General features: G+C 35.9%; 1 long non-coding RNA gene across 1 annotated transcript; it reads left to right on the forward strand.

The window, feature by feature from the left end:
- Positions 1–6,805: 6,805 nt before the first annotated feature.
- On the forward strand, positions 6,806–11,267 carry LOC105046834 (putative disease resistance protein RGA3). Its single transcript, XR_832341.4, has 3 exons — positions 6,806–10,477; positions 10,750–10,804; positions 10,924–11,267. It is a non-coding gene; the product is annotated as a putative disease resistance protein RGA3 (long non-coding RNA).
- Positions 11,268–11,732: the final 465 nt, after the last annotated feature.

Below are 11,732 nucleotides of genomic sequence, written 5' to 3' on the forward strand. Positions count from 1 at the left end.
AAAAAGTCTACCTAAGATAAATTTTGAAAAAAATAAAATTTGTAATGCATGTCAACTTGGCAAACAAATCTAAGAATATTGTCTTAATAACTAGGCCACTAGAATTACTTCATATGGATTTGTTTGGATCTATCTCAACCACTAGTCTTGGAGGAAAAAATTTTGGTTTTGTCATAATTGATGATTTTTCTAGATTCACTTGGGTACTATTCTTAGCACATAAAGATGAAGCTTTTGCTATATTTGTTGATTTATTTAACAAAATAACAAGTGAAAAAGAATGTAGTGTTTTGAAAATAAGAAGTGATCATGGCATCAAATTTGAAAATCATAGATTTAAAATCTTTTGTTCTAAAAATAAAATTAATCATAATTTTTCTGCACCTGGATACCTTAACAAAATGGGGTGGTAGAAAGAAAAAATAGGATATTAATTGAAATAGCATGGACCATGCTTTGTAAAAGCAACCTTCCAAAATACTTTTAGGTGGAAGCTATTAACATTGCATGCTATGTGTTAAATAGAGCATTAATTAGATTAATTTTTAAAAAAAACTCCATATGAACTCTATAAAGAAAAGAAACCTAATGTTTCATATTTTAAAATTTTTGATTGTAGATATTTTATTTTAATAAATGATAAAGATAAACTAAGAAAATTTGTTGCAAAATCAGATGAAGATATTTTTCTTGGTTATTCATCTAATAGTAGAGCATATAGAGTATTTAATAAAAGAATATTGATTGTAGAAGAATCGGTGCATATCACTTTGGATGAAACTAACCCTCTTAAAATAAAGAAAGAAGAGCTTGATGTGGATGCAGAAAATGTTGAAAAAAAGTTGAAAGGCATGACTATTGAAGACACTCCTTCTTAAGAAAAAAAGATATGGAGCAAGATGTTGAAGAAGTTTTGCCACAACTCCAAGATGAGTAAAGTACATCCAATTTATCAAAGGAATGGAGGTATGATCACAATTGTCCTAGAAAATTAATAATAGATAATCCATCTTATAGTGTTAAAACTAGAGCATCACTTAGGGAAGCTATGAATCACCTATATGGATTAAAACAAGCACTTAATGCTTAGTATGATAGGTTAAGTAAGTTCTTACTAAATAATGATTTTAAAAGAGACAATATAGATAAAACATTAGTCATAGAAAGAAGATCAAATGATTTATTGGTTGGGCAATTATATATTGATGACATTGTATTCGGTGCTACTAATGAAGTCTTGTGTAGAGATTTTTTTAGACTTATACAGGATGAGTTCGAGATGAGCATGATGGGAGAGCTGAGCTTCTTCCTCGGACTCTAGATCAAGCAATCAAATGAGGACATTTTCATCAACCAAAGCAAATACATCAAGAAAATGTTAAGAAAATTTGAGATAGAGAATGTCAGAGGAAGTCGCACCTCTATGAGCATGAGTTGTAAGCTTGATCAAGATCTAAAAGAAAAAGCAGTAGATCCCAAGCTATATCAAGATATAATTAGATCTTTGCTCTATTTAACTGCAAGTAGGTCAGATATAATATTTAGCATATGTATGTGTGTACATTATCAATCAAATCTTAAGAAATTTCAAGTAATTGCAGTTAAAAGAATCTTTAAGTATTTAATAAACACTCAAGATATAGGTTTGTAGTATTCAAAATAATCTTCATTTGACTTAATTGAATATAGTGATTCAGATTTTTTTGATTGTTACTTAGATAAAAAGAGTACAAATAGTACATGTCAATTTTTAGGAGTAAATTTGGTCTCATGATTTAGCAAGAAACAAAATTCAATAGCCTTATCTACGATGGAAGCTGAATATATTGCTGTTGGAAGTTATTGTGCTCAACTATTATGGATCAAATAATAGCTAGAGAACCCCCCCGGCTTGCAGTACCTCCGACTCGACTGGAAGATAGAGAGCTCGTCCACATTCAGAGCCGCTCGTAAGTACTATATCTTTACTGAATATGTTTAAAATTTAATTATTTTAGAGACTAACATTTATTGTTCAAAATTAAATTTACAGCATATTTACAGAGCCTAGGGTATCTTATGTGGTTACTGGGATCATCCGATGATTGATGTCAGGGCTAGTGAACGAGTTCTTTAGTTGGCCATCAGAGCTCATGATGCAGCTTGGGAAATGTTCCTGATAAGTCAAAAATATTTAATTTTTAAATTCACAGTAGGTTTGTATTCTATTTATTAATACACGATTGCTTCTATTTGTGAGAGTACTATTGATTCAAGACTCCTCAGGATGAGAAGACTAGCTATCAGACCTTCGAGGAGGTTGCCATGCGGAGGTTCTGGGATGGGCTGTACAGCCTTCGACAGTCCACCATAGAACACTCTAGTTTCGAGTCACCATTGGACTGAAAATCTTATACAGATCATTGAATGCGGATGAACATATGAGAGGCCCTTTGTGACCAGTAGAGTATTGAGGAGTACTCTAGTAGATGATAAAGAGCACAACAGAATCGGCCTGCTCAGTAGCATCCGATCAAGCACACTGACGGCTCCGTTGACACACATGTTATAACTGATAGATTAGTAAAAATTCTACACTTAAATTAATTTCATATTAAATTGATCATATGTATGTTTTAATTAATTTAATTTTATTATTTATTTATTGTAGATACGGTAACTGGGTTATACACCAGGACAACTGTAGATATGGGAGGCCACACACCAGTCTAAGAGGACTGGTGATTATGTAGATCCTAGATCTTGACAGATTGTGATAACAAATTTAAAATATTATTTATTAAATTTTTATATATATTGATATGTATACATTAATAAATTTTTAAACTGTATAGGCAGATTACGCAGAGTATCTCGTATCGCAACATGGTGAGGATCCATCCTCTTAGCCCCTTTTTGATTTCGAGGAATGGCTCAGGGCCATCGGAAGGATGAGTAGGAGCCGGGTTATAGGATTTGGTCATAGCTTCGATCCTCCAATAGCTCGATACTCTTCGACATCTTCTTCTCAAGCCTCGACGATCCAGACGTGGGGTGATGCACATGTGGAGGAGGTCATATGGAGGCTTTGGAGCCAGTGACCTCAGAGCTTCCGAGACGTCATCTACAATACAGTCATTGAGATTTTTCGAGATCTGTATCTGCACGATCAGTTCGGCTTATTGTCACAGCCATCACAGCAGATAAGTCTAGCTATAATTTTCTTTACTTGTTTTAAATTTTTATATTTAGAAGCTTCACATGTTTAGGCTTGAGTTCAAGGAGGAGACTTAGGAGGTAAAAATTCAATCTAACTATCCAATCGATGGATCGGATGTGTTTATAGCTCTGTATCATCGAATGAAATATGTAAGAATAATCTGCTCGAGAATCGGAGTAGTATATCAAAATATACGTCTCCATATCGATATATACATTTTTGTATCGAGACTTATTAATAATATTTTATTTTTTTAATTACAGGATGCTGGGATATCCGGCTTTCATCCTCCAGCTACTAGAGAGGATGTACAATAGCAGGAGGAGGATGAGGAGGATGATGAGGAGGATCTCACATGATTTTTTTTGGATGTGTATGTAATTTTGATATTTATAAAGCAGTATAAATTTATAAAATTATATAATTTATATTTTTAATATAATATAATTAATTTTATATTTATGATTGTGATAAATAATTATTATTTTATTTATAACAGATATTAAAAAATATTATTACTTATTACTGTGACTAAAATAGATTTTAAAATATTTTATTATAATTTTTTTTATAAAATAAAAAATTATTAGTGATGGCATTAACGACGTAAATATCGTCATAAATAGTTTTTTTAAAATTTTTAGTATAAAAAAATTAAAAAATTATTAACGACAGCATTAACGATGATATTATCGTTGCTAATAGTTTTTTTAAATTTTAATTAATAAAAATTTAAACTATTAGCGATGGTTTTTGTTGTCTGTAATACCGTCACTAATTATGCTTATTAGCGAAAATATTTGCTGTCGCTAATAATGATAATTAGCAACGGTATTATTTCCGATGAAATTTTAGCGACAGGAGTCTGTTGCGAATCCTAAATTTTAGTGACAGAAGTTCGTCACTAACAGTATTAACGATGATAACTCTGCTGTTAGCGATGACAATTAGCCAATAGGTACCTCCAAGGACAAAACTCCTTGGTAAGGAATCTCGAACCTCATTTGGAGAGAAGGGCTCGATTAAAATCAAAGAGACTTTTGATTCCAAGTCCTCCCTCTTCCTTGGCGAAACAGACCTTACCCAATTGATTTTACATAAAATGCCAAACACAGCATCAGCACCGACCATAGAAATGCTCTTCTGTGTTAATTAATGTGCTTGATAATCCAACCAGGCAGTTTAAAAAGGGACATATAATAAACTAGTAGAGAAGATAAAAATGAATTTATGAGAGTCAATCTACCTCCAAAGGATAGCAATCTACCTTTCCCAGAAGATAGCCTTGATTCAAATTTTTGAATTAACGGAATCCAATCAGCTTTTGAGAGCTTGGAAGCTTTCAAGGGAAGACCCAAATACTTAAGGGAAGAGGAGCACATTTGCAATGGAGCCATGATGCCCATGTACGAGAATTTTCAGCATCGGCTCAAATGTTTAAAAAAGTGTAAGTGAAAATTTTTCATTTTCACCTTTTCAGAAATAATGGAAGTTGTCTAAAAACAATATAAATAGGATAACCAAACATATTTTCTTCATCAAATTCCATGTTTTCATTCATAAAAATATAATTGGGAAAAAAGTATGAAATAGGTCTTAAGATTTTTACTTTATTTTATAGTTATAGCATTGTTTCTACAATTGCACGCGAATCGCAGCAAAGAAAAAGAAAGCCCGAAATGTTCTTCCAAAAAGAGCAACACTTCTTAGGAGACTAACTGGGAGAAAGCTTCACCCTTTTAACGTAGGCAGAAGAAATGAGATGCCTCCATATGGTTGGGTCATTCTTGAGCGACTGCCAACCCCATTTTGAGAAGAGGGCCTAGTTAAATTCTTGAAGATTTTGATGCCGATCGACGCCCCTTCTTCCATCGAAAGGATAGACCTTAGACATGATCCCAAAGCAAAGCTCTCTGGAAAGAATCAACTTTTTTGGTTAACCAATCAGGCAACTTGGAGCAAAGAATGGTGTCTCTGCCTTTTCTTTTTTTTGCCGACATGGAATGGGAACATAAATCATATGGGGCAGACACTACAGAAAAAGAGTACAGGGCAGGCTTCATAGTTTACCATATTTTTGCTAATATTAATTTTTTTAAAAAAATCTAAAAATCAAAGATTCCTCTTACTAATAGAATTGTTAGTTTTAGAATTAAAATAAAAAACATGATATTCTCTTTCTTCCTTTATATAGTTTTTATCAATATATATTTTATGGCCAAATATATACACAAGTAAATTAATGATCAAGTAAGTCAATATATAGCTTTAAATAAATCGATACATAATTTTTAAAATATTAAGTTCACCAATATATGGTATATGATACATACTTAGCAAATTAATCATCTACCAACTAGTACATACTTTTAGATAAATTGATATGTAGTTTTTGGAATATTATATTTACTAGTACACACTAATAATATGGTGATTGATATATACTTATCAACTTTTTAATATATATTGCAAGCTTCTTTAATACATACCTAGTCGTGATCTAATATATACTTTTAAATAAACCGATGTATAGTTTTTAAACATAGAGTTCACCAATACATAGTATATAGTTAGATGATACATATTTAGCAAATTAGTGATCTAGCAATCCAATATATACCTCTGAGCAAATTGATATATAATTTTTAAAATATTATGTTCATCAATAAATATTACATACTATAGGGATATATATCCATTGACTTTCTGATATATACTGCAAATTATTTTGATATACATTTAAAAATGATCTAATATACACATCTAAGTAAATTGATATATAATTTTCAGAATATGTTTTTTGACCTTGAATATGTGTTGAATCACTATTAGATTGTATCAAAGAAGCTTGCAATATGTATTACATAGTTGATGAGTGTATAATACCAGATAATGTAATGTGTACTAGTGAATATAATATTCTAAAAAAATATATATCAATTTAGATATGTGTTGAAGTGTTAAATAATTAATTTACCAAATATATATTATTTAATTATATACTGTGTATTAATAAATTTTATATTTTAAAAAGTATATCGATTTATTTGGAGGTGTATGTTGACTTGCTTCATGATTAATTTAGTTAGTATGTATTATATGACCATATAATATTTATCGATAAAAATTATATACTAGAAATGAGGAAAAAAAAAAGTATTATATTTTTTTTAATCACGAGATTAATAATTTTATTAGTAAAAAATTAAATTTTTATCAACTTTTAGATTTTTTTTTTAAAATTGATGTTAAAAAAAAATATGACAAACTATAAAACTTGCCTCATAATTTTTTCTCCGGTGACTGTCCTATACGATTTTTGTTCGTGGGATGGCATCTTTGCTATTTTTTTTTTTTATTATTTTTTTCTTTTCTTTTCTTTGTCAAGGAATGGCATACTCGCTCCACTTTTTTTTTTTTTTTTTTGGGAACAAATGATATCTTTGCTTTCCCTTTTTCTTTGGGTTGGCAAGGAATGGCATCTCTGCTTTGGAAAAAAGCAATGAAAAGGACTCTTTCACGTGCTTCGGTCGACTAAAAGGGCGTCAGCACTCGTCATATGGTGGTCTTCGTCAAGAGTGCCAGGAGTATCCTACCATACCCTTCTCTCCACCTTCACATTGTCTTGTTACTTGGAGAAACCAAAGATGGCCATGATCCCTGATGCCTTTGTCTCCAAATTGTGTGAGGTGCTATTAACCTATGCAAAGGAAGAGGCCGCCAAGATCTTGGGTGTGCACGATGAAATCAAAAAGCTCCATAGGAGGCTGAAGAAGATACAGGCCGTTCTTGCTGATGCAGAGAATAGACGCTTTAACAACCAAGCCATCAACCTTCGACTGAACGAGCTGCGAGATCTCATGTATGATGCAGAGGACATCATCGATGAATGCCACATCGAGGGTGAGAATCTTCTTAGCTCAAACTCATCCTCATCTCGTTGTGCTGAGTTGGTACATTGCTGCTCCCCTCCTATTGCTTGCTTGCACAAATTTAGATTCCATCATGTGATCGGCAATAGAATTAGAGATCTCAACCTCAGGCTTGATGAACTTGCCAAGGACGAAGTCATCGTCCATCTTACACCAGCTCCTCATGATGACCAGTCTAAGAGTAGAATAAGCCGCAAGACATCTCCTGTACTTGTTGAACCAGATCTTGTGGGAGAGAAAATAGAGGATGATACAAGGAGGTTGGTGGACTTGTTGACAAAGGAAGAGAAGAAAAAATTCCCCATCTTTGCCATTGTTGGCATGGGTGGGATAGGCAAAACTACTCTTGCTCAGAAGATTTACAATGATGAAAAGCTTCAAGACAACTTCAACCAAATGCCGCGGATTTGGCTGTGCGTGTCCCAAGATTTCTCCGAGTCTGATTTATTGAGATCCGTTATTAGGCAAGCTGGAGGAGATCATGGAGATGCCAAGGAGAAGGAAGTGCTGGAACCCATGCTTAGCCAAGTCATCATGAGAAAGAAATTTTTCTTAATCTTGGATGATGTCTGGGATGCACAAGTATAGGAAAGAGCTATTGAGAAAACCCTTGCGGAGTGGTCTGGCGGATAGTAGAATTTTGATCACAACTAGAAACAAAAACGTTGCTGAACAGATGAGGCCAACTTCCATTCATATGGTGGAGAAGTTGTCTCCAGAGGTTGGTTGGTCATTAATTTGCAAGATGGTGTTTGAGGAAGGGGACGAACAAGATATGCATGACTTACGCGATACAGGGATGAAAATTGTAGAGAAATGTGACGGCCTTCCCCTTGCCCTCAGGACTATTGGAGGGGTTCTTCGAACCAAGGCGAAAAGGCAGTCGGAATGGGTAAAGGTCCTTTCTAACCCAGCATGGTCTTTTACGAGTCTCCCGAATGAGGAGATGGGCCTATTGTACTTGAGCTATCAGGATTTAGCACCTCCTCTCAAGCAGTGTTTTACTTGCCTTTCATACTTTCCTGAGGACTACTTAATTTATCAATCTGTGTTTGTCAATAGTTGTATTGCAGAGGGCTTTGTAACATCCGAGGATGTGGCAGAAGGGTATTGGAAGGAGTTGGCACATAGGAATCTTCTACAGCCCGACCCTACATACTATGATGAAGCAGGTTGCAGGATGCATGACCTCCTACGATCACTAGCTCAGCATATAGCACGGGATGAGTGCTTCGTCGGGGATGCACAAGCATTTGAAAACAAGTTCATGGCCTCCTCTTCATTAATAAAACTACGCCGTTTATCAATTGTAGATAGAAAATTAGAAACCACACCTGACTCGATAATGGAACAGACATCCTTGAGGTCCCTGTCATTCTTCCATTCCCCACTTTTTAGTGTTCTTCCAGAAGATCTCTTCAGAAAGTTGAGGAGTTTAAGGGTCCTAAACTTACCTGAAACAGCCATTACCAATCTACCAAATTCCTTGGGAGATCTTGTGCACTTGAGACGTCTTGATCTCCGTGCGACTCCAATAAGAGGGATACCAGAGAGCATAGGAAAACTTAGAAACCTCCAGTTCCTGGTACTCAGCTATTGTAAATATTTGTCCAGCCTCCCTAGCGGGATCCTCGGGTTAATCAGTCTAAGGGAACTGAACGTTGTTGGTGCACCACTTGATGGTATGCCTATAGGAATAGGGAACTGGCAACAACTACGTTCACTTTGGGGATTTATAGTAAATAGTAGCGAGGGCCACAGATCTAGAGTAGGAGGAGATGGCAGGGAGCAGGAGAATCAACACGGAAGATTCTGCACCTTAGAAGAGTTGAAATCCCTCTCCCACCTTCGGAATATTATGATATGCAACTTGGAGAGGGTATCCAGCAAGGCGGAAGCAAGAGCTGCCGCACTTAACGCCAAGCCCCATCTCATTGATCTTTTTCTATATTGCACCCCATCGAGCAGTTGTTCTAATATGCAGCACCCTCATGCAAATGATTACGAGGAGGAAGCTAAGATATCAAGAGAATAGAAGAGATCTTCGAGGAGCTTTGCCCACCGCCATGTGTTGCGCAACTTGAAATCAAGGACTACTTCGGCCGTGAGTTTCCAAGCTGGATGACGCCTCCCTCCTTGTCAATGTTCAGCAACCTGCGAAGGCTGGATCTGAAGAATTGTGCTCTATGCCGGCAACTTCCACCCTTGGGAGTGCTAACACAACTAGATTACCTTTGGATTTCAGGTGCTTCTGCAGTCAGGAGCATCGGGCCTGAATTCTTCTTGCCAGCAGGTGGTCGTCGCGCGGGTGCAAGAGGGCGGAATGGAAGAAATACAAACGCTTCCTCCTTCCCCAAACTAGAGCGACTTGATTTTGACAACATGCCCAATTGGGAAGAATGGTGGTGGCAAAGGGAGGAGGACAACCAGACAACATCGTTCCTATCTTCTCTTAAGGTATTGTGCCTTCATAAATGTCCCAAGTTGAGGTCTCTTCCCAATAGCCTTCTCTATCATGCCACCACCCTGAAGAAATTACAAATTAAAGGTGCCCACGACCTGAGAGAAGTGCAAAGCCTCCCCTCTCTTACAGAACTGATCTTGATTAGCAGCTCAAGTTTGGAGAGAGTGTCGAACTTTCCGTCACTAAAATACCTGTCGATTCGTCATTGTGTGGAGTTGAAGGTTGTAGAGGGTATGGATGCAGTGGAGCATATACGGCTTCCTGATCGAGAAGAAGAGTCTCTCCCAGAGTGGTTAGTGGATGCTGGTAAAGAGCAACCACGCTTCCCTTCGCTCCACAAGTTGACTCTCAAAAACAAAATCTCTCGCCGAGGGCAGCCTGACTGGCCTCTGATCTGATGAAGCAATCAGTCCCTTCTCTCCATCTTTCTCTCTCTTTTTGCAGTTTGGAGTCTCCGTATTTGCATCTGCTTTAGCAAGCAAGAGATGTGAGAGATTACTTGCTAATTCCGCGATACTCTGCATCATTCTCATCCTTTCCGGTACGTACTTTGATCAGATTACTCATGACCTTGCCTCGAAGAAAGCCTATTTGATACTAGTTTTTTTATTCATTTTCTTTTCTTGGCTGCCCTCTTTCATTGAATACGTAGAATCCTTGTGTGTATATATATTGCATGTTCTACAGCTTTTATTTATTTGGCTCTTGAACTATTGCTTTGGTCTAATGTATCTATGCGATCCTAATTTTCTTCTTTTCTTTCTCAAACAAATTGATATCTCGTTATGGGATTGGCACCTCCACCTTCAACACCGGTATCTCTCATCTTCAACAAGAACAAGTAATGGCAATGATTGTGAGATGCAAAAGGAACTTTGAAAGGTATATTCGCTCACACCCACAATTACTGAAATATAAGAGGAAAGAAACAGCTTTATTAGTTGCTTGGAAGGGGAAAAGTTGGTCATAATTTTTCTCAAAATTAAAACTTTGCTTGATGAAAACATCCCTCCATGCTTCTTCTTTTTTTTTTTTTTTTTTTGATGTGAAGAACATATGGCATTCAAATTTCCTGATAAGATATTATATTATCTCGTTTGTTTTTTATACCCACCCTCCTGCTTTTGTGTGATAAGCTGAATCCTTGTTTGTAGGGGTATTAGTAGCTGTGATTCAAGCGGAGTCTTGGAACCACAATTAGCCTCTACGGTACTAATGCTGAAAACCACTTGCTGCAAACATGCATTAATCAACAATTATCACTTGATATTTCTTGATTGTACTAATTAGTATTATCAAGACTAAACCTCTTTTCTGTTCTCTTGCAGAGAGAGGATTGATGACCGCAAGGTGATGGAGTTCCAGATTTCATTAGTTCACCTGCTTCAACCAAAGAAGTCAGCATCATGGACCAAACCTTATCAGATCAGTGTATCATATCTGGGATCTAGGACATCAATGACCACCATAATTGGGGGTATAGACATTGGAAAGATGTAGATGAAAGTATGGAGTTATGTAAACTAGTACATTATCAAACTCTGGAACTATTTTGCCCATCATATTTTTAAGGATTTGATTGCAGAAATCATGTCCGACATATAGTGCCATATTTGGAGGTACAGGGATGGGAAGTAATAGTCTTTTGGAGTGTAATTGCATGAATGTATGAACAGATGGATTCGTAAATGTATAAACCAAATTTTATACTTTGATGTGAGAGAATGCAGCAAAAAAATTATCCCAATTCCTTCAAGCATTCCACAAGATTTCTCTATATCAAAGTAGCACTTGCAAACATGAGATCATGCTGGTCTATGTAACAATATTGTGATGTAGAAAACTTGTGGTATGGCTATGATGTATAGAAAATTTAGTTGATGCATCCATCAGGATCACCTTATGAAAACCATTTAGACCCAATAATTGCACTGTTATTAATTTGATGATGCTGTTCTTTTTATGATGGATTCTGTCGCTAGGGATGCACATACGACGGGTAAGGCCAGGTTGAATGTAGTCTCAAGCTGACTCCAAATTACTATAATCCATGCTTAATCCAGCCCATAATTCAACAAATTGGAGCCCAAGCTTCACATGATGAAAGAAGAGTGAGCTCAGGACGTTGATCCTAGTT

Source organism: Elaeis guineensis, chromosome 6 (genome assembly GCF_000442705.2).
Source record: "Elaeis guineensis isolate ETL-2024a chromosome 6, EG11, whole genome shotgun sequence".
Taxonomy (NCBI): domain Eukaryota; kingdom Viridiplantae; phylum Streptophyta; class Magnoliopsida; order Arecales; family Arecaceae; genus Elaeis; species Elaeis guineensis.